General features: G+C 34.6%; 1 long non-coding RNA gene across 1 annotated transcript; it reads left to right on the top strand.

Annotated features, from left to right (window-relative positions):
- The first annotated feature begins 466 nt into the window (after positions 1-466).
- On the top strand, positions 467-23,108 carry LOC144613090 (uncharacterized). Its single transcript, XR_013550399.1, has 3 exons — positions 467-556; positions 3,705-3,733; positions 22,827-23,108. It is a non-coding gene; the product is annotated as an uncharacterized LOC144613090 (long non-coding RNA).
- The last annotated feature ends 555 nt before the right edge of the window (positions 23,109-23,663 follow it).

Genomic DNA, 23,663 nt, shown 5'->3' with positions numbered 1-23,663 from the left:
TGATTTCTCCATCCAAGAAGGAAAATGGATATGCCAAAAAGGATCCTGGGTGATGTCAGGGGCTTCCTGAAGACAGGCATCCATTTGCCAAGGGACCACATTCCTGTACAATTTCCAAGTAGTAGCCATTAGACTTTTGAGTCACAAACCTAATACTAATCATTGGACATCACTCAGTGATCTATTTTCAGCCAAAATATCCCTATGGGTTGTCAAATAGTGTTGTAACATTTTGGTGCTCCTGATCCTTGAGATCTTCAATTTTGGCTCAGTTTATAAAACTATCAGTAAGCCAACATCTAAATTACCTAATATCTTCATAAATAGGGTAGTCCCTTGGAATAGCAAGGAAGAAACCAGAACATTTAATCTAGTAATTTTATCTGCACTCAAAGTCCCTCCCTATTATGATAGTCAATGTGATGTCACAAAGGACAAAGGAATGTTCCTCAATTAAGATGTGTGACAGTTATGGGCTGGGCTGGAACATGGTTATTATCTGAGGATAATAGAGCTCTTTGCCACCTAAGTATTGACTTCAAAGGAGAGGTTCAGGGTAAGGAAATCAAGAGCTCAATTCTGTCTCAGAGTTACTGTCCCTCAGAAAACAATTACAAATATATTGTATAAATATAATCTCAACTCATATTTGGTTTCATAAACAGGCATAAAATGTGGTGAACCTTTTGATGGCGTAAATGTGAAAGATTCCTGTTTTGTAAGATAATTTACTTTTTACTTTTTGATTTATTCAAGCTAGTTCTGAATTGATTCTAAAACATGGTTCATCTTTCCTGTGATGATTCATTCAAAACAAATACAAGAACCATCACTGACGTTACATCTCTGATATTAAAGACAGAAAAAAGGACATCTGGGTGGCTTAGTCAGTTAAGCATCTGCCTTAGGGTCCTGTCATGATCTCACAGTTCCTTAGTTTGAGCCCCACATTAGGTTCTCTGCAGTCAGTGCAGAGCCCACTTCGGAAGTCTCCCTCTTTCTCTGCCCTTCCCCTGATCTCCCGCACACTCTTTCTCTCAAAAATAAATAAACATTTAAAAAACAAACAAACAAACAAAAAAAACCCAGAAACAAACAAACACACAAAAATCCCTCTCTTTTCATTGTTTGGTTCTATTTAAGCAAGATGCAGAAAGTTGATACTCCAAAGAGAATTAAGTAAACTACATTATGATTTTCTGTAGTACTTTAAAAATACCATTAATTCAAAGGCTGTAAGATATTCAGTATTCTCCATAAATTACAAAAGCATAGAAACTAATGCTTTCAATAAATCTTTATGTGTATAGTCAACAGAAATTATATAGTTTATAGCAGAAGTCCAACTTGTCTTATCCTTCTGCAAATACCACTTATCCAGAATACCAAACCCTTTTACATTAAGCAAAATTGAATATTGGAATTATTTTGGGGGCACCTGGATGGCTCAGTTGGTTGAGCGTCCAACTTCGGCTCAGGTCATAATCGCACTGTTCGTGGGTTCGAGCCCCGTGTTGGGCTCTGTGCTGATAGCTCAGAGCCTGGATCCTGCTTCAGATTCTCTCTCTCTCTCTCTCTCTGCCTCTCCCCCGCTTGTGCTCTGTCTGTCAAAAATAAATAAATGGTAAAAAAATTTTTTTTAATATATTGGAATTATTTTTGTGCAGTGAAAGAAATAATTTCTGAGATTTGTTTTGCCAGGAATAAGAAACATATAAAATGCATCCAATGTGATAAGTATATATTTTAGTACATATTACCAAACTCTCAAGTTTCATATTTAATCATTATCATGAAACTAATTTAACCATGTAAAAATAAGTCAGACTTAGAGTATAGCATATATTTGAAAAGATATTAACTTCTGTGAAGCTCAGGTTTGTTTTCTGCTCTTTTTTCTGATATTAAAACTCACTAAATATTAATTTCTTTTTTCTAAGATTCTCAGCAAGAAAGTAAAGTAAAAAATGAAAGAAGTTTGTTCACAGGCACCTGCTATTTCTTATGTATAAATGATGGACAACATAATTACATAATTAAATTAACATATTTCCAAGAATTATGTGGGAAATTTTGTTGATAAGAAAATGACAATTTAGTGGAGATTTTAAAAATAGATTTGTCGGGGCACCTGGGAGGCTCAGTCAGTTAAGTGTTCATCTTTGGCTCAGGTCCTGATCTTGGGGTTTGCGAGTTCGAGCCCTGCATTGCGCTCTCTGCCGTCAGCAAGGAGCCTACTTCAGTCCTCTGTTCCCCTTTCTTTCTGCCTCTCTCCTGCTTGTGCTGTCTCCCTCAAAAGTAAATAAACATTTTAAAAATGGATTTATCTATTTGTATGAAGAGGAAATAACTTTTGTAGACACTAGGAACTTATTGTGAGGTGGATTTCTACTGGAATGGCAATACGGAGCCAAATATAATCAAAAGTAAAGAGATAAAGATTGTTTTGCATGATGGTGTGCTTAATAGTGTGAGTTACCCACATTATAAATTAAGAAGATATTCTCAAAAAATGTATTTCAAGGGTCAAAATTAATTCAAAATGATTGATACGATGACATTAAAATATACTGTATTAAGAACAATCTTTAGGAGAAAAATATATATTTTCTTCTGTTTTCCAAAGGAAAAAAATACTGTTTAATCTTGATTTATAAAAAAAAATTGACAAGGCATAGGCATAGTTACATCCATTGTCCCAGTAATTTTTACCAGTTTTGTTAGTATCTGGAGGATTTGTGACAGACTATGCCATAAACTGGATTGTATCTTTCCAAATTCAAATGTGGAAGCCCTAATCTGTAATGTGATGGCATTTGGAGATGGGGCCTTTGGGAGGTAATTAGGTTTTTGGTTTGTTTTTTTTTTAATTTTTTTTTTTAACGTTTATTTATTTTTGAGACAGAGAGAGACAGAGCATGAACGGGGGAGGGTCAGAGAGAGAGGGAGACACAGAATCTGAAACAGGCTCCAGGCTCTGAGCTGTCAGCACAGAGCCCGACGCGGGGCTCGAACTCACGGACCGCGAGATCATGACCTGAGCCGAAGTCGGACGCTTAACCGACTGAGCCACCCAGGCGCCCCGGGAGGTAATTAGGTTTAAATAAGATGAGGGCAGAGGCTTCATGATGGAATTAGTACCCTTATAAGAAAAGACAGAAGAAAGCTAGTCCCCTCTCTCCTGCCATGTGAGAACATAGAAGGAAAGTGGTTGTCTGTATACAAGCTAGGTAGAGAACTCTCAACAGAATCTGACCATGCTGGCATCCCAGTCCCAGACTTTCAGCTTCCAGAACTGTGAGGAAACAAATTTCTGTTGTTTAAGCCACCCAGTTGATGGTATTTCATTATAGCAGCCCAAACTGACTACAATAGACTACCTGTGAAGAAAAAAATAAGTGTCATCCCATTGAGTTTCATGGAAAACAAAAGCATTTTTACTAAAGGATTTCTCTTTCTGAATAGAAAGAATATTTCCAATAATGTACCCTGCAATGGGGCAGATTCTCCCAGGATAATCAGCACTGATTTGTTGTAATCTACCAGCTAAACTATCCTGTAGAAAGTCATAGCATACCTTGTAGACTACGGTGTGGATATTGTGGCGGTGTCCAAAAAAGTCTGTAAAAGCTAGAAAATGCCAGCTGACTTCCTGTTGGGGTTTTCCAATTCATAATAATAATAACAATGATAATTTTTTACAGATACTTCACTTGATTCTGGGCTGGGCAAGGCAAGTATTTTTACCATTTTGAAGATGAGGAAACTAAGCACCCAGTGATTTCAGAGGCGACCTTTATCATAACATGGTGTTGAATATTGTGTTCCCTCTGCAGGCCAGTATATTTATAGTTGGCTTATTCAATTCCACAATCTTTGCCTAGTCACGATTTGTTATCACACTGTTTAATTATAGAGGACTTATGTTTTAATATCAGTAGAACTACTGACCTACTGTAGTATGCATTTTCAATGTCTTTGTGGGTAATATTGAATATTTATTTTTCATATCAATATTTATATCAGCCTATCACTAAAAACATTTTTTGAGAGGAAAGGTCACGTTAAGTTAATAAACTGACTTAGCAGCAATTGATATATTTATTATGTTGAATCGACCTGAGAACAAAGCATGCTTTTCCACTTGTTCATGTCTAATTTATTCTTTTACAAGTATTCTTTTACTTCTTCTACAAGTGCTTTAAGCTTTTCTTCATAATAAATTTCACGTTAGTTAGTTTTAAGTTTATCTCTACCTATTCTATCTTCTTTGTGGCTATTGTATATGGAATTGTCTCTACTATTATACTATATAAATTGTTGTTTGGGCTTATGAAGGTAAATGATTTCCGTATGCTAATATCCTGCAACCTTATAAATTATTTTGTTTGATTTACTTTTTTCATTACAAAGCTGTAATGATTTCCAGACATACTACAATAATATCTGGAAAGATTGCTTTGCTTCTTTTTCTCAATTATATCTTTGATGACTTTTGTTTCATTGCATTTACTCTTCCATCTATCATAATGTTAAATTATATTAGGGAGATAATAGCAAATCATCTGCCTCCTATATGGTTCAGTAAAAATGTCCGTATTGTTTCTCATTGAGCAGGATAGCTACATGTAGCTCAAAGGTGTACTTATCGATCTTCGCATTAAAACAATGCTGGCTAATTCTATTTTCTTGTCTGTTTTCATCAGAGATAAGTGCTGAAATTATACCTAAGTCTTTTTAGCACAGGTGGAGATAGTTGTATAATTTTTACCCCCAGATTTACTGACAAAGTGATTTATACTATAGGTTTCTATTATGAAAATCTTGTAATCCTTGAGAGAAATTTGACTTGACATTGGTGTATTATTATTTTTAATGTGGTTTTGGATTGTGATTGCTAAAGTTTTATTTAACTTTTGCTCATTGATATTTATAAGTAATGTTTCTTATAATTTTTTGTAGTACATTTATCAGGTTTAGGTATCAGTGATATAGTTGCTTCCCCAAATAAGAAATTTTCCTTCTTTTCCTATGCTATGGAATAATTCTTCTAACCTTAGACAATCTGATATTTAAAGATTTGGTAAAATTTGCTTTTAAATCATTGGGCATAAAGATTTGGGGGTTACTCTTTGATAACACTGTCTATTTCTTCTGTAGATATCAATTATCAATTTGCTTAGACTTTCTACCTATAATGGTTTAACTTTGATATTGGGTTTAAAAATGATATTTTGCTAGAAAATTCTTATTTCTTCTAGGTTTTTATGAAGGGTTATAAAATAGCTTCTTAAATCTTAAAATTCTTCTCTGTCAATGGTTATTCCTCTCCTAATTTCTTATTTTGCATGTTTTTACTTTCTATTTTCTTGATTTAGTTAGGTAGTAGTAGCTTCATTTTGTTGTATTTTTACAGAAAAGGGTTTTATTTATGAGCTAGGGATACTTTCTTTGCATTTTCTACTTAATTGTCAATTTTTTTAATTATTCCCTTTCTTGTCTCTTTTGAATGCACTCAAATTATTGAATAATAAAATAGAACCTGCTATACACTTAATTAAAATCATATAACTATTTATATGGATCCATTTGTTCTTGTAAAATCTTTTGTTTTTTTCTTTCCTATTTGAAAGTAACCGACACACTTGGTTTCTTTAGCTTTAAATATATCAATGTGTAGTTCTTATTAACAAGATATTTTCTTACATTTCTGTAGAGGAGTTATCAAAATCAAGAAATTTAGCACTGCTACAATACTCTTATATAATATATAATTCAAAGATCATATTCAGATTTCCTCACTAATACAAGTAATGTTTTTTTGTTTTTGTTTTCCTCCAAGACAGAATCCTATCCAATACCATACATTGTGTTTAACTGCCCTATATTTTTGATCTCCATTTATCTGGAAAGATCTTCAGCTTTTCTTTGTCTTTCTTTACATTGATTTGAAAAGTCCAGACTAGTTATTTTGCAGAATGTTCCTCTATTTGGATTTGTCTTATGTTTCCTCTTAATTAGATTTACGTGATGCATTTTGTAGATAATGCCACAGAAATAATTTATTGATAATGTTTGGTCACTGGGTCATAATGGTATCTGCCAGAATTCTTCACTGCAAATTACCATTTTTCCTTTTGTTACTGAAAAGTAATCTTTGAGGGAAAATTTTATAGTTTGCAAATGTATCAATACTCTTTTTTAATTTTTTTTTTACATTTATTTATTTTTAAGAGGCAGAGAAAGACAGAGCACAAGTGGGGGAGGCGCAGAGAGAGAGGGAGACACAGAATCCCAAGCAGGCTCCAGGCTCTGAGCTGTCAGCACAGAGCCCGGAGCGGGGCTTGAACTCCCGGACCATGAGATCATGACCTGAGCTGAAGATGGATGCTTAACCGACTGAGACACCCGGGAGCTCTGCAAATGTTTCAATATTCTTATAATTATTTTTGATGCTTAAATTGACCTATATTTGGTCATTATGAACCCCTTCAAGCTCAAACCTTTATTAATTTGATATAACCTCATTGTTTCTTGAGTACTTCCTGACTTTATTTATACAGGAAGCAATTTCAGGCTCAAATATGTTTTTTCACCCATATGTTGAAATATGCCTTTACTAGAAGAAATCCTAGTTCTTTTTTGGTTTTCAGGGTTTTCTTTTTCTTTTTTTTTTCTTTTTTTCTTTTTTTCTTTTTAATTTAGAGAGAAAGCATACACACAAGTGGGAGGCAGCGGGAGAGAGAGAGAATATCCTAAGCAGACTTCACGCATAGCACGGAGCCCGATAGGTGGCTTGATCCCACAACCATGAGATCGGGACCTGAGCTGAAATCAAGAGGGGGACACTTAACCTACTGAGCCAACCAGGCACCCTGGAGTCCTAGCTCTTTTCAGTGAAGAATAGGGTTTAGAAACAGAGATCTAAGTAATAAGTGTGCTTAATGCTTCTGGGCTATCATTGTTTCTGGTCTTTCTCATTGGACAGATTGAGGAAACAACACACACACACACACACACACACACATATATATATATATATATATATATATATATATATACATTCCATCTACATATTTACATGTATATACAGACATATCTTTTCTATCAATATCTATGTATTATGTCTATACATATCTAGATATTACATATTCTGAGTTTATACTTATGTCTCCATTATGAATCAACACTACAGAGTGCATTCTAATCTTCCTCCTGATATTTGTGACTCTCTTCTTCAACAATGAGAAAACTCTCATCCTCGATATAATCTCTCATTTGCAGAAGACATTTCCAGTGTTATTTTTTTCTGTAAATGTAAGTTTCTATCAGTTGACATAACTTTCCAGAACATAGAATTTCCTTTAGGATATCCTTGTAATGACATTCTGATGGAGAGTTATTTTTTATGCTCCAATTTCTTCTCTTCTTCCAGGACTCCCATATCTTTGATCATTGCCAGATATTATTTCACAGAAGGCTGACATAAATCCCAGATTTTAGTAATATTTTCATAAAAAGTGTGGAAAAGTTTTGCAGTTTTTATTATGTCATCTTTTGTTAACATAAACTCTCATGATCATCAATATTTCAGTTTTCAGGGAAATCAAGTGCTAAAGCATGAATCTATTTGTCATAAGTATCTGCAAATGACCTACATAATGACTTCATAGTTATCAAGACTATTATTATTTTATTTAGTTAACTTCCTTGAGGGAAGGAAATAATTTTACTATCACTCTGTATCCCCCACTGTGCCTAGCTCAGAGAGAACAGCTACTCAAAAATCTTCTGCTGATTGCTTATATGTCTCCCTACTGATCTCCATTTAATTCCCCATCTCCCCAGGGCCTACTTCAATCTCATATTAGACAAGGTCGAGAGAGTAGAGAAACAATATAGTGTAATATGTGTGTTTACACCGATAGCTTTCTGTTTAAAATATGTATCTTGCAGGCAACATTGTAATAGCCAAAAAATCGAATGGAGGAATTGGGTACTAATTCTACCTCCATAACAAATCATCTTTCTTATTCCCCCATTGCCTCCCAGCCCCTATTGGCAGGCTCTACAATTTTGCATTCCTAAAATAACAAGTTGGTTAAAATTTTATATTCACTATTGATTACATTTTTAATAAGACATATCTGAATGTCTGTTGTGTTTACTGCACATGACTACAAGCTAAGCCCTGCAAATTTATAGGGAACTTAGATCATCCCATAAGCACATTGAAATGGCTGTGGAACACAGGTTATTAAAGACTGAAAAATATATTATGAAAAATACTGGCTTTTTCTGTAACAAGTAATTTCCTTAAAATTGAGACTGTGGAAATATGTATGCTAAATATATTTTACTCATTTGTACATTTAGAGTGATTTGGAGAAAATGGAGCTCACAGATGGAGGAGAAATGTTTGAAAACCTGGGTTGAAAATATTTTGAATCTGACAATAGTCTAGATAGAAGTAGAAGAACTAAAACAAGATAGCAAAATGAGTTACATATGGTATGGTCATTCTACTTGGTTGATCATTATTGATTCTCTTCTCCCAAAAAAGACGATTTGGATCTCAACTGCCACATCTTAAAGTGAGGAGTATGGGCAAGATAATATCAAAGTTCTTTTTCAATCTAACATTTTAGATTATACTGTAATGCTTGACTCTAAAAAAATGTGGCCTACAGGAATAGACGGTTGAAATCAAATCCCAACTAATCCAGAGTTTCATTTGGCATTTCATCATCTGGTGGTATAAAGCCTAAGTGCTTTCTGCATTAAAAACTAATCTAATTATTATGTACAGAAACCATACAAAAAGGGCTATATTATTTGCATTCCATCTTAATATGTAGCACAAATGTTCTCTCTGCAAATGTACTAGATTTAACACTGATTCTACTCTGAGTCTCCTTCATGTGTTTACTATGTCTTTTTGTATTCAGCTGCTTCCTGAATGTTTAATGGGAAGATAGTGGCAATTGAGTAGAAGGTTTGGAAACACAAATTATTTTTGAGTCTATGTTGCCATTGCATATGGGTACTTCCAATTAATAAAATATTTATGTCCCCAGGAATCAAAAATCAGGATTCAATGTGACACATGCCAAATACTTACTTGCTAGAGATATAGGATTATTTACCTGCACATGCAGAATGCAAAAAATGACACTTAGGCAAAAATTCATAGCTAAAATTGAGCACACACCAAAGGTCATGTATCGTGTTAGGTAATTTTCATGTATAACAGCCCTGAAAAATTTGCACTGCTCTTATTTACAGATTGGAAAACTTAGAGCTAGTTGAGTTAAAAAAATAATCTGAAACTCACATCTAGGAAGTAAGTGATGGATCTGAGCTTTACGTGTAGATCTGTCTGAATTCAAAACCCATACTATTTTAACATCTAGTTAAAATTGGAACATTTCTATTGTTAACAATGGAGGCTTTACTGGGGGGATGTACCATCCAAACCTTTCTAATTCATAGTAGAATGAATTACTCATGCACACACAGCACTATAGGTAAGGTTAATTTTGATCTGTTACTGAATTCAAGTCATTAATTTTCAATGACCGGAAAATGTTCTTCCTTCAATAGCTCTATTTATTTAGTTATTGATCTTGATCTTATATCACCATATAAACATTTTAGAGTTTATATAACATTATTGTATAAATTGTCTGGTTTGAGCCACGTAACAATCCTGTGACATAGACAATTATTTGAAGTAGTCTCAGAGAGACAATCTAGTGCTTCTAGGTTTTCTGGAAACTAATATGATGTCTTTTCAATTGTATCACACTTATTGTATATATGTATATATATATATACATATATATATACATATGCATATATATATAGTTATATATATATATGTATATATATATGTATATATATATATATAGTTATATATATATAGTTATATATTTAACAAATAACATCCAGTTCCATCCACATTGTTGCATATGGCAAGATTTCATTCATTTTCATTGCTGAGTAGTATTCCATTGGGCATATATATATATATATATATATATATATACATACCACATCTCCTTTATCCATTCAGCAGTTGATGGACATTGGCTCTTTCTATAACTTGATTTTTGTTGATGGTGCCACTACAAACATTGGGGTGCATGTGCCTGTTCGAATCAGCATTTTCGTATCCTTTGGATAAATACCTAGTAGTGCAATTGCTGGGTTGTAGGATAGTTCTATTTTTAACTTTTTGAAGACCCTCCATCCTGTTTTCCAGAGTGGCTGCACCAGTTTGCATTCCCACCAACAGTGCAAGAGGGTTCCCCTTTCTCTCCATCTTCACCAACATCTATTTTTCCTGAGCTGTCAATTTTAGCCATCCTGACAGGTATGAGGTAGTATCTCACTGTGGTTTTGATTTGTATTTCCCTGATGATGAGTGATGTTGAGCATCTTTTCATGTGCCTATTGGCCATCTGGATGTCTTTTTTAGAGAAGTGTCTATTCACATCTTCTGCTCATTTCTTCACTGGATTATTTGTTTTTTGGGCGTTGAGTTTGATTAAGTTCTTTATAGATTTTGATACTAACCCTTTATCTGATATGCCATTTGCAAATATCTTCTCCCATTCCATCAATCATCTTTTAGATTTGTTGATTGTTTCCTTTGTTGTGCAGAAGCATTTTATCTTTATCAGATACCAATAGTTCATTCTTGCTTTTGTTTCCCTTGCCTCTAGAGGCATGTCTAGCAAGAAGTTTTTGTGCGGAGGTCAAAGAGGTTGCTGCCTGTTTTCTCCTGTAGGGTTTTGATGGCTTCCTTTATGTTTAGGTCTTTCATCCATTTTGAGTTTATTTTTGTGTATGGTGTAAGAAAGTGTTCCAAGTTCATCCTTCTGCATGTTGCTGTCCAGTTTTCCCAACACCATTTGCTGAAGAGACTGTCTTTTTTCCATTGGATATTCTTTTCTGCTTTGTCAAAGATTAGTTAGACATACATTTGTGGGTCTATTTCTGGGTTCTTTATTCTGTTCCATTGTTCTTGGTGTCTGTTTTTGTGCCAATACCAGACTGTCTTGATGATTGCAGCTTTGTAATAGAGCTTTAAGTTCACGATTGTGATGCTGCCAGCATTGGTTTTGTTTTTCAACATTACTTTGGCTATCCGGGGTCTTCTCTGGTTTCATACAAATTTTTGAATTGTTTGTTCTAGCTCTGTGAAAAAAGATCTGGGACAATGAGAATAAAAGGGAACTTAGTTTCTTTTAGAATCCTCTAGGATAAGCACATTTGAGAATGCAAGAAAACAGAGATAGTCAGTGAAGACAGTATTGTGGTATGTGACAGAGGCTCAGCAGACAAGCTCCACAGTTTCCTGGCTGGACAGTACTAAGGACTAACACCTGCCAGTAATAAAGTCACACTGGACTACATGGGAAAAACTATCTGTGGATTCGCAGAAAGATAGGGATTCTCAGGAGACTGAAGCCCATCACTTATTCAGGAAGGAGCTGTGAGTAATGGTACTGATGGCATAACATTACCCACGTTATCTACCATTTAATTCAATTGGCAAGTGATGTATTACTACTATAGCAGCAAACTCCCCTGAATTAATGGTATTAATCAGTGATATTAATGAATGGAGAACAGAGAATTCCAAAAGACCTGACTTAGAATGTTGGTTCTGTGTGGAACCCTGGTTAATCTCTCAGATTCCTTTTTTTTTTTTTAAACTCTGATTCTTAATCATCTAATCTTTAAATTTAAGATAATGCCTTTAATGTAATAATGACATTAAGATAATTAAATAAAATAGCAAATATTTCACATCTACTTTTTCAGAGCACACAACAGTAGTTAGTACTCAATATGTCTTGTTTCCTTTCTGCTTTCTTAACTTATTTCTCTAATACTTGGTTTCCCCTATGGAACACTTTATAGCATTTTCATTTATGGTGTTTATATTTAAACTGCCATTTTTAGTATGTAATAGAGCAAAATGTCTTTATGTTCACAACTCTAAAAATGAGAAAAAGGTAAAACAAGTATTTGATAAATGAATGCAAATTCATATAGCTGACTTTTAATTTTTCATAAAGTGTTTGCCAGCATAAATGCAAATGAAACTACAATTATTGTTAAGTAATTGTTTTGACATTTTTACAAATTAACAGCCAGCTATTAAAAAATAGCATTCGTTTAGACAGGATTGTGAAAAGGATTATATGTTGAAGTATTAATGTTTATAATAGACTGAAACAAATAGGGCACGGCCACTTTGGGACATTTACATAAAATATATGTAGGAATAGCCTATTCTTCCAAGGGTTATATATTTGTCAACCTTAGATTTTTAGAATGAAACTGAAAATGAGAGGAGAAAAACAAAGTAATTAGATAGTATTATATCCATAACAAAATGTTTATAGCACAGAATATTGTGTCCTCTGTTATATCTTCTTATTAAAAGTATTTTTCTCTGCTTATAAAAAATTACATTTTTACGAAAATTATGGAATATAAGGAAAGATTAAATAAAGGCAATAACAATCATTCACAATCCCATAATATTGAAGTATATTTTCTTCTTTTTTCTACATATGTTTTTATAATTGCCAATTATAACAATTACAAACTTAGAATAACAAGTTTGAAAAATTGTCATTGTTCAGTGGTTAGTAATATAATTTCTGGTATTCATTACCCACTCACTAGTGTTCCAAGCAATGATATACAAATTCGTATTTTTATGTAATTTACATTACACATACACCAGAAATAATCTATTGATATAATTACTAATACAGAGGTATTATTCATGATGAATGTAGGGTTTTAAGGTACTTTCTTGTTGAAAGTCACACAAATAATAATCTGGATTTCAGAATTAAATCCAAATCTTTCTAAATCTAAAAACCTATTTTCTTTTCAATATGCAATGAGACTCAAGATATTACTACACATCCAAAAATCACATTTAAAAGTAAAAAAAAAAAAAAAAATGATGAGGGGGTCAACAAAGGAAATGGTCCAGAAAAGCAAATCCAGAAATGGCCCAGATGTTCAAATTATCATACAGAATCTTTAAAATAATTGTGATAAAACTTCCAAGGTATCTAGGGGAAGAAACTGACACTGTGCATGAGGAGATGTCTTTTCAGTAAAGACATAGAGAAATGTAACAAATGAAAATGTTAGAGATGAAACTTAGTATCAGAAATGAAGATTTCATGATATAAACAACAGAGTGGATACCGCCAAAGAAAGGATCAATGAATTTGAAAACAGGCTAATTGAAACTATCCTGAGACACAAACAGTAATAATAATACTAAAGTAAAATAAAACAGCATGTGCAAGACTTGTATGGGTAATATCAATGAGCACACTTGGCAATCTAGGAGAGAAGAGATGATGGAGCAAATGAAATACTTGAAAAATTGATGGCAATGATATAAAGAAAGATATTAACCAACATATTCATTAAGCTCATTGACCACCAAGTCCTGTATAAAACAAACACAAATCAGATAGGCATTTTATTTTTTCAACAACTGAAAATCAACAAGAAGTTTGGGACATTGTTGTATGTTTATTCTGAAACCCTAATGTTCAAATAATACATATTTTTCTTCATATGGAGTATTTCATATATAAAATTTATTGTGTAAGTATTGCTTATTTTGTGTTAAAAAAATGTATGTACCTAGTAAGACCCAAGTTGCTAGAACCCTATCTATTTTCCGTTTGCAGAGCAATGAGATTTTAGAAATCTTCCATTAATTCTTGAAGAGTGTGTAAGTTGTTCAGAAGAAGAGCTTTTCCAAGAATTTATGAGCTAATGAAATTTAAAATATTAAGATTACTATTTTGTAGATTTGTTTATAGTCACTGGCTTTAAATAGATGATTTCCTCAACTGACCTAAATAAAATTAATCAGAAATTGCAAGTACCATGAGAATGTATTCTGATAAAGTTCTAAGATTAAAAACAAACAAACAAACCAAAAACCAAAAAACACAACAATCATACTAGAAAAATAAAGTGGAGAAATGTACACAATACTATATTTCTATGTACTTGAGGGGAAGTTTCATCATTAATTTCAAATATCTTAAGTATAATTTTATTCATAATTCATTTGCTATAGTATTAGAAAATTTAACATGACATTTCTTTTTAAAGGACACAAAGTGTGATCTGCAAAAGAATTTCACTCTTGAATTACATTATTTGAAAAATAAAATTAATTGTTACTTTGTGTTGACAAGTAAAAAGTTCCTGGTAATATAATAAAAAAGTGATACATATTTTTCTGCCAATTGTTACTTGATACTTCTACAAAGTTTATTGTTGATGGTGACTATCAATAAAATGAAGACATTATTTATAAGCACCTTGATCAGAAGTTGTAGTTCACCATTTAAGTATAAAATAAGGGATAACAATATGTTCATGAATATAAACTCAAGTCTTTTCAGAAAATAATACAATATTTATTTTCCTTCTACTTATATAAAAAAAGGGTGATGACTTACTTCACCAGGATTCATATAGACACATCCACAGCCCCACTACTTAAAAAAAATTTTTTTTAATGTTTATTTATCTTTGAGAGAGAGAGAGAGAGAGACAGAGTGAACAGAGGAGGGGCAGAGGGGGAGGGAGACACAGGATCTGAAGCAGGCTCCAGGCTCCATGCTGTCACTACAGAGCCCTATGGAGGGCTTGAACCCACAAACCGTGAGATCATGACCCGAGCCAAAGTTGAACGCTTAACTGACTGAGCCATCCAGGCGCCCCCAAAGCTCCACTACTTTAACTCAAATTTCCAATAAATACATTTTTCTCTATGGACAGTGATGTAGAAAGCACTGAGAAATGTTGACTTATAATATATTCTTCCTATAACCTGAAAAAAAAAAAAAAAGCAGATCTGAGATTTTTATGGTCGACAAAGTCCTGAAGAGCTAAATCTTGGATGAATAACTAAACTTTAGACAATTACATTGTTAGGAAACCATGCCAAAATGTTATCTCTGGAGCTTAGCATGAAATTATACTCTAGATCAGTTGGAAAAATAAAGCAAATAAAATAACAAAAATGTTAAGAGAAAAATGTTGTTTTCTTTTCTATCCTTTTTTTTTTTTTTTGGTAGTTTTAAGTTTTTATTTTAATTCCAGTTAGTTAACATACAATGTAATGTTGGTTTCAGGGGTAGAATCTAGTGATTCATCACTTACATACATACAATATCCTCTGCTCATCACAGCAAATGCCCTCCTTAATAGCCATTAACCACTTAAATGACTCCCTGCCACCCCACCCACTTCCCCTTCAGCAACCCTTAGTGTGTTCTCTATGGTTAAGAGTCTGTTTTATACTTTGCCTCTTTTTTTCCCATATGTTCGTCTGTTTCCTTTTTTTAAAAATTTTGTTAAAGTTTTGTTTGAGAGAGACAGAGAGAGAGAAAGAGCGCATGAGCAATAGAGGGGCAGACAGAGGGAGAAAGAATCCCAAGCAGGCTCTGCACTGGCAGTGCAGAGCCTGACTGAGGTGGGGCTCAGACTCAAACCATGAGATCATGATGTGAGCCGAAACCAGGAGTCGGACACTTAACCAACTGAGCCATCCAGGCACCCCCATCTGTTTTGTTTCCTAAATTCCACACATGAGTGAAATCATACGTTATTTGTCTTTCTCTGACTGATTTTGCTTAGCATAATACACTTTCTTGGGCAAGTGAGCCTGAGAATCAGTGCAGCCAGCCGCTTTCCCAGAAGACCAGCACAATCCACGTCCTTCCTCCCCACCACTGCATGCACCGTCTACTGACCATAGAGTTCTGCAAAGCTTCAGCTGAGAGGCCCCACCGTTCCGAAACCAGCCAGGGCGCCCCGGTTGTAGTCTGACATAAAGGCGGGAACCAATCAAGTTCTGCTGAATGGTTTAAAATAAAGGCGGGAACCAATTGAGTTCTGCTGAGCTTTCAAATTTAAATGTTAACCAACAACAGCTCTGTAACCTCTAAAAAAGGGTCCCTAACTTGTTTGTGCGGGGCTATAAAAGAAGCTGTAAGATCCTTGCTCGGGGCCTCTTAGCGCCACCGGCAACGAGTGCTCGGAGGACCGGGTTCGAACCTGCAATAAACGACCCTTGTCGCTTGGCTTTGATTCTAGACTCTGGTGGTTTGTTTTCGGGGGGTCTCTCGAATCGGGGTATATCACAGCATTAGTGGAAATAACATCAGGTCTCTTTTAACAAACAGACCAGAGCACACCTAGTTGAAACTGGCCACACTCTGGCCAAGCTACAAACATTCCCTACTGCAGGCACAGAGAAACTCTGTGAAGGTCTGACCTGAGAGAAAGAGCAGCCAAACCACAGCAGCAGAGTGCATACACAGCATACCCCAGAGATAAAACTTCCTGAAGTACTAAGCCCTGGGCAGTATTTGACTTTTTGTTCATAAAGCCACTGGTGTTTTTTCTCAACCAACTCAGTGTTCTTGGTTGTGGAGAACGAGAGCCGTGAATGGACCATATAGATTTAACTGTGGCTGATATTCTAGATTTCAAGCTTTGGATAAAAATAATCTTCATTGAAGTTCATTAAGGACAAGTACTGGCACATTTCACCCAAATGAAAAGTTTAGCCTAAATACACTCCCTTGAATATGATGACTCTGTAATTTAATATTCAAATCGAGACACTTCTGAGGGTGAAAGATGACCCTGTTAATAAAGATGTCATAATTATTAGCACATGTAAACCTGGTCCAAGCAAACTAGGACATACTGCTTCCCTGAGTTTAATCCTAATGCTAATAACAGATACATTCACCTTTTGCTTACTGTTGTGTAAACAGCAAGGGATGCCACTTTATGTCCATATTATGCTGTATTCCAAATGTCACTAATCACATAATACTCACTGTGAATACTCCTCCCTACATTTGCTGATCTCCTCCTTTTCTCTACCTCAGCACTAACAGACTTTATATAAGTATTTGTTTTTTTTTTTTTTTATAGCAACTCTGAGGTACATGTATTATTATACTTATCTTACAGCTGAGAAAAAAGAGATAAAGACCTTGAAGGCCCCTATTCATAATCTCACAGCTAGTAAGTGATGGAGCTGGTTTGAGCACAAGAAATTCATCCCTCGATCCCATGCTTTTTGTCATTGAACTATAGTTTTCCCTATTAGCAATTTTTCTCCAGTCTGACTTCCTCAGCACTCCTCTGAGGGTATAAACACTTGGGGATTCAATATGCTTCCCACGAATTTATTTCATTTAAATCATTTCCATTGTATTAGTCAAAAGCATGCATGTGAATTACACAGAATGAATTGAGAACATACACAAAGAAAAGTTTGAGGGGACACTGCTGTACTTGTATTTTGAATTTTCAAACACATTACATATTCTTAGAATTGCATTCGTGTGTTTATTATTCAAGCATTGTAAATTCCCATTCACTTAAAGATTCAAAACTTTCTTTCCTTGGCACAATATCTTAGTTTATAGCAGTTTGACCTAGTAGTCAATATCTAATGATCGGAGCATGCTCCTCCAAAAAATTTCCTTTAAATGGGAAATTAAGTCAATCTCAGTTTTGACATTATATCAAACACGGAGTAAAGTAGGTGTTTGGTTTTCCTGAACCCATAATTTTAAAAATTAATGTTGAAATACTTATATATGCTATATTCAAACCAAAACCTAAACATGCAAAATCACCCAAGGAAATGAGAATAGCAAGTGGGAAAGGAAGCCAATAATGCACTAAATGTTAAATATTCATCATGAGTATGGCTCCTTTCTCCTCGTTACTCTACAGTAGATGGGAAATGCAAAATGGATGCTAACACTGTGAATATTAAAGTGTCGGGGCGCTTGGGTGGCTCAGTCAGTTTAGCATCCAACTTCAGCTCAGGTCATGATTTTATGGTTCGTGAGTTCGAGCCCCGCATCAGGCTCTGTGCTGAAGGCTCAGAGCCTGGAGCCTGCTTTGGATTCTGTGTCTCCCTCTCTCTCTGCCCCTTCCCCACTTGTGCTCTGTCTCTCTTTGTCTCTCTCTCCCAAAACTAAATAACCATTAAAAAAAAAAAAAACTGCTAACTAGGTGTGTCAATCTTAGCAAACAGTGTTAATTTCTCAAGCAATGTAACATTTGGACTTGACAAATAAAAGAAAATTATCCATCTATCTCTGTATACACTTTTCTTCAGATAAGGAACATTAATAATTTAGATAAACAGAGATAGATGATAGACAAATAGATACAAACGTATAGATTTTCTCTCTGTATCTATACAAATCAGTGTTTCCACTTGTCCATTGCTACATCCTGTGAAATATCTAAGAGACTCATTTTTACCTTGTAGGTCTTGACTTGGCACCCCAGGATACAATACACCAGGAATCAAGCTCTGCTCTATACAAGCAAAACAATAAAGTTAAAAAATATATTGTTGGCAGGGACAGGCAGGCACTTTAGCAGATAATTAAAGAGTAACAGTATTCTTGTCTTATAATGAGTGATTTTAGACTTGTTAGAAAAAGTTAAGCATATGGGCAAAAAATGTAGGAGTAGCCACTAAAGGACTAGTGGTAAAATATATAGTTCCCAAAGAAGAGTGGGTAAAAAAAAAATTTAGAAAAACTTTATGAATCCATTAGGAAAAAAATTCCAAATAACCAAACATTAATAATAATAATAATAATAAAAACTATAACTATAACACAAAATACAGATTACTTATTCATTTTTTTTAAATAAGCATTTCCACATAGTCAACATATTATAATGACAATTTGTAAAGCAAATAAAGCACAGGTAAGACATTGGTCATCCTTGCCTTGTCACTACTGGGTTGTATGGCCTTAAGCAATTCACTTCATTTCAACAAGTCTTTTTTTTTTTTTTTTTAAATAATGTTTACTATTTATTTTTGAGAGAGAGAGAGTGCAAGCAGGGGAGGTTCAGAGACAGAGAGAGAGAGAGGGACTGAGGATCTGAAGTAGAACATTCTAGAAAAAGCAAAGTAATACATAAAAAGATAAAGAAGTTAATGTGTAAGACCTAACCTTTTACAATCTTGTTTCTTTTTTTAAAAAAAAATGTTTATTTTTGAGAGAGAAAGACAACAAGCAGTGGAGCGGGGGTGGGGAGGAGGGAGACAGAATCCCAAGCAGGCTGGTAGGTGATATGGTCAATACCAGCAGTCCTAAGTCTGAAGGTGTGGTAAACTGTAAAACAAAGATGTGCATCTATCTCACATTAGAGATTCTGATACACTCGTATTTTTAAAAATATATATATATTATTTAATGTCTTCTCAATGTATATTTTTAACGTGAATATGTGTGTATATTTGCATATGTTCACAATATGCCATTCAGAAGGATTCTGACTTCATCAGTGTAGCTACAATTCATAACAATGTCTTATTGAACTGGTTCTTCCCATGTCTTTCTATAGTTTTTGAATAATATATTGAAGCAAAGGAGCTGCATGCTTACCCACTACCTAGTATTACTTTTCCCTTTAGAAATAAAAAAAAAAAAAATTACTTTCATCATTGCAAATCTAAGCTACTTCCTTGGAGACTGAACCTCATCCATAGTGGTTTTAAGTACAACGTAATAATGTATTACATATCAAAAGGGTACAAATAGTACTTGAAATTCTTATTACTCAGAGAGGTCTTAGCACAGGTACCCCTGGAGCCTACCAAAGTAAAATTATGCTCTGCATATTTACTTTGACCGTTTATCCAGGGTTGGAAATAGAGATTGATATAACCCAGGTAAGTAATGCCATACCCTTGTAATCTGCCTGTTTATGTCAACAAATTCTCTGTTTAGATCTCCTCTGCTAAGTGGAATCTTCAGGAAGATTCTATGGCAATGTCATTTATTTTTATTCCCAGTTGATGTGCTAATTCCTTCTGGCAACTTTCCCTTCTAATGTCAATATAGAGCAACTTCGTTATAAGCAAAGACTCTGGCTTTGTAACTTGACTTTTAAATACCTATGAACAAAACTGATTCAGATGAAAGTTTATCTGAGGATGAAAATAAATGACAGCCCAACCAAATATGAACTCTAATCTGTGCATAATTCTCCTTACAAATACTCTGGGGAAAACCCTTGAAGCATAATGCTCAGCAACTGTTTCCGGCTGTTTTTCTACTATTTGTCATGCCCTGTCTGTTTATTCATCAGCATCTCCATTCCAGGAATACACAAGCTAATAAACAGAATTGCTCCAAAAGCATCTTCATTGCCCTTGAGTGCAAACCACATTTAACAAACTGCTTCATATTTCTGAGCCTCATGCTTTGAGCTGACATTATGGGGCTATGGAATTTTCAGTGGCAAAGGAAAGTGCCTTCACACATCCACCGCCAGGAAAGTACCTCTATTTACAGAGTCAGACATTTGGCTACTAACCAGGTACTGACATTTACTACCTCCCCACCCCAAATTTTTCTACTCCAACTTTTTCTGTGTCATGGGATCCTGGTCAGGACAGATCCTGTAAAAACAGCCATTATATTGGCTCACCGAAAACCAGAATACTAATATTTCTCAAGATATATTTTGCAGCAATTTCTTTTTCACAAATAAGATCTTAAATACTAGCTTGCTACAATGAAAGTAATTATAACTATGCTGTTATTTAAATTTAGGTGTTCCATTAAATTATTATGCTGGGGCTTAAACAAAAAGTTCAATTACAATAACCTAGGAATAAAAGAATTGAATGTTATTTTCTCATATTTTATATATTGTTTAGATATTAAGATCTTAATGAAACCTGATATTTAACATATAATGAAGGACGTATTGGTGTATGTTTCTTTTTATTTTTGTCTGTTTTTCAGAAAATCACCTAGAGCCTAAGAATAAAACATAGACCCAGTTTTTCTCTTTGATAACCCTTTTAATACCTTAAGTTACATTCTCAACAGCCATTTCTTCTGAGCCCTGAAGCCACATGACTTAAAAGTAGGTTTTCCCTCATTCTCCTCAAGCAAGGTGTTCAAGGTAAAAGGCCTAGAAACTCATCAATCATATATAAGGTTGCCCAGCAACCACCACTATCCACTATTATTGAGATGCTTCAATGTTTCAAGAACTACTATCCCATAGATCAATTATTAAGAAGACAATGAAGACAAAGATGTAAAATATTGAGTTCCCCATGGGTAAAATGTTATCCAGGTACTAAAAATCAAATTTAGTACAAAATCCCTCTCTCTCTCTCTCTCTTTCTCCATCATTATTGTTATTATCATTGGTATTATTATTAATAGTAGTATTTTATCTTTGAGGACATATATATTCACAAAGGCATTGAGACAGAAATTCATCATTGATCTACCCCACAAGTAGTCTTGTGCTAAACAAGAGCCAGTGGTCTCCTTATAGCATCTAAGTACCATTTAGCAAAACAAAAGATACACATTTTAATTCACCCTTTCATTACTTCAGAAGCCTTGAGAAAAAGACTTCTCACCCCATTTAAGCAAGGTATAGTTTATTTGTATATCTCCAGAAGGAATATATTCAACTTTTCCATTATTTGGTCAATTGTTTCTTTGTTTTCTTAGGGTTTTAGTTTTTTATTAGAATCACTTCCCAAGAGGTGAGCAGGTAGAACAAAAGTATATGTAATAAAAAAACACTCGCAGTTCATGTTCAATGTTCCTGATGGAACTAAATACCATGTGTAACCTGAGCAGTTAAGACAAGATGCTGGCACAGTTTAGGTTATCAAAAAAGCAATCTCTCAGTTAAATTTTAGTATATTTGCCTAACTTCTTAATTAATAATTATGCAGAGAATGCTGTTTCTAATAAGAATGTTTTAGAAAATTATATTTCATACCTAAAACTTCTTCTACAAAGATATCATTATTTCAATAAGATAAAGATGTGAATATTATGCCTGTCCTTTTTTTCATGAAGGTAGAAAAATGAAGGTTTATTGTGTTCACCACTGGAATTCAAAAACAGAAACATTTTATTGTGTATTATTTCTACCACAATAGTGGTAGAATGGAATGGAATAATGTAAGTTGGTAATCATAAAGATGATATCCATATAATAATAGCTACTATTCATTGAGAACTTATAATCCCTGCAGTGCGTCCTATTATCTCCATTTTATAAATGAGAAAATGGAGGCATGGTGATTTAAAAGCTCACCAAGATCCCGCAACTTGATGGGTGTGGCAGTTCTGTGATATATAAACTTGACTCGACTGTACTACGTTTCCAAGAATTTACTTAGCTATTTTTTCTGAATAGGATGGGCCAGAAGAGACATTCTTGTGTGAAAACTAGAGGGCGTAAGTAAATCAGAGCCAGTTTTTTAGCTCATACACATTGTCCCTTATCAATCAAGTATGCAACAACTCTGTTCTTCACTAGATCCTTCTCAGCTTCTTGATTCCTAGGCTAGGTTTGTGTTCAGCTCCATGATGGAGGGCCTCAGTTTCTCATATAGACTTCCATACCATCAACATCAGGGAGAGCAAGAACGAGTTTGTATCCTAACAATCCTATGTTAAACAACTAATAAGTGAAAGAGCCAGGTTTTGATCCCAAGTCCTTTTCCTCCAGTGTCAGTAGTCATTATCTGTATGCTTGTTGAATAGCCATTCTCCTTAGTTGGGCACAGCACAACTTCAAATTAAAAACTACATTTCCTAGGTTTCTTTGCATTCGTGTGATATCCCATCAGTGAGTTCTGGACAAAACCTCACTTAAGAGGTAATTGGCAAATGACTTTTTCCCTTTATGATTTTATCTTTCAGTTGTTCAGCCACCTGAAACATGACAATGATCACCTTGGAACACAAGGATCAAGGCCACCCTTGGCAATGGAAGAGGAATAAGCAGGGGGAAACTGGTATCCAGAGGATTTCATGAAGTAAAGCGCCAAAGGAGCCCTGAACCACACACCTTTAGATTTTTATAAAGAGAGAAATAAGTTTCTATCTTGCTAAAACCACTCTTATTTTGGATCTTTGTTACATGCAGTTAATCCTAATCCTTGGGTAAACTGTTCTCAAAACTTTGTTTCCACCATCGGTAAAATGGGATAACGATGCTACCTATACATAGAGTTGGGGTGTAAGGATTAAAAGGGTGCCTGGGTGGCTCAGTGGGTTTTGCCTCTGACTTGGCTCAGGTCATGATCTCGTGGTTGGTGAGTTTGAGCCCTGCATCTGGCTTGCTGCTGTCAGTCCAGAGACAGCTTTGGATCCTCTGTCTCCCTCTCTCTGTCCCTCCCTGACTCGCGTTCTCTCAAAAATAAATAAAACATTAAAACAAATAAAATAAAATGTAAAATACATGTAAAGCACTCAACACATGGCCTGGCACTCAGCACACTGCTGGAATGTGTGCTGCCCCAAAATAAGAAAGTAACCTGGAATTCCCATCCCACAGAGAATCCAGGGCATGACAGAAATGAAAAATCCCTTCATCTTGCTTATAAGAAAACTGTTCCAAAAGTTTTAAGTAATAACTCAAGTAAAGTAAGAGTCAAAATTAAAACTTCATTTCAAAACCTAAACCCTCGATCACTATGCTATATTGCTTTTCAAATAGAAAATTATACAGTTCAGACAAAGATGGTGGGAGTCTGG

The sequence above is a fragment of the Panthera onca genome, chromosome D1, assembly GCF_046562875.1.
Source record: "Panthera onca isolate mPanOnc1 chromosome D1, mPanOnc1 haplotype 2, whole genome shotgun sequence".
NCBI lineage: Eukaryota > Metazoa > Chordata > Mammalia > Carnivora > Felidae > Panthera > Panthera onca.
This window is presented reverse-complemented; position numbering and strand designations above follow the sequence as displayed.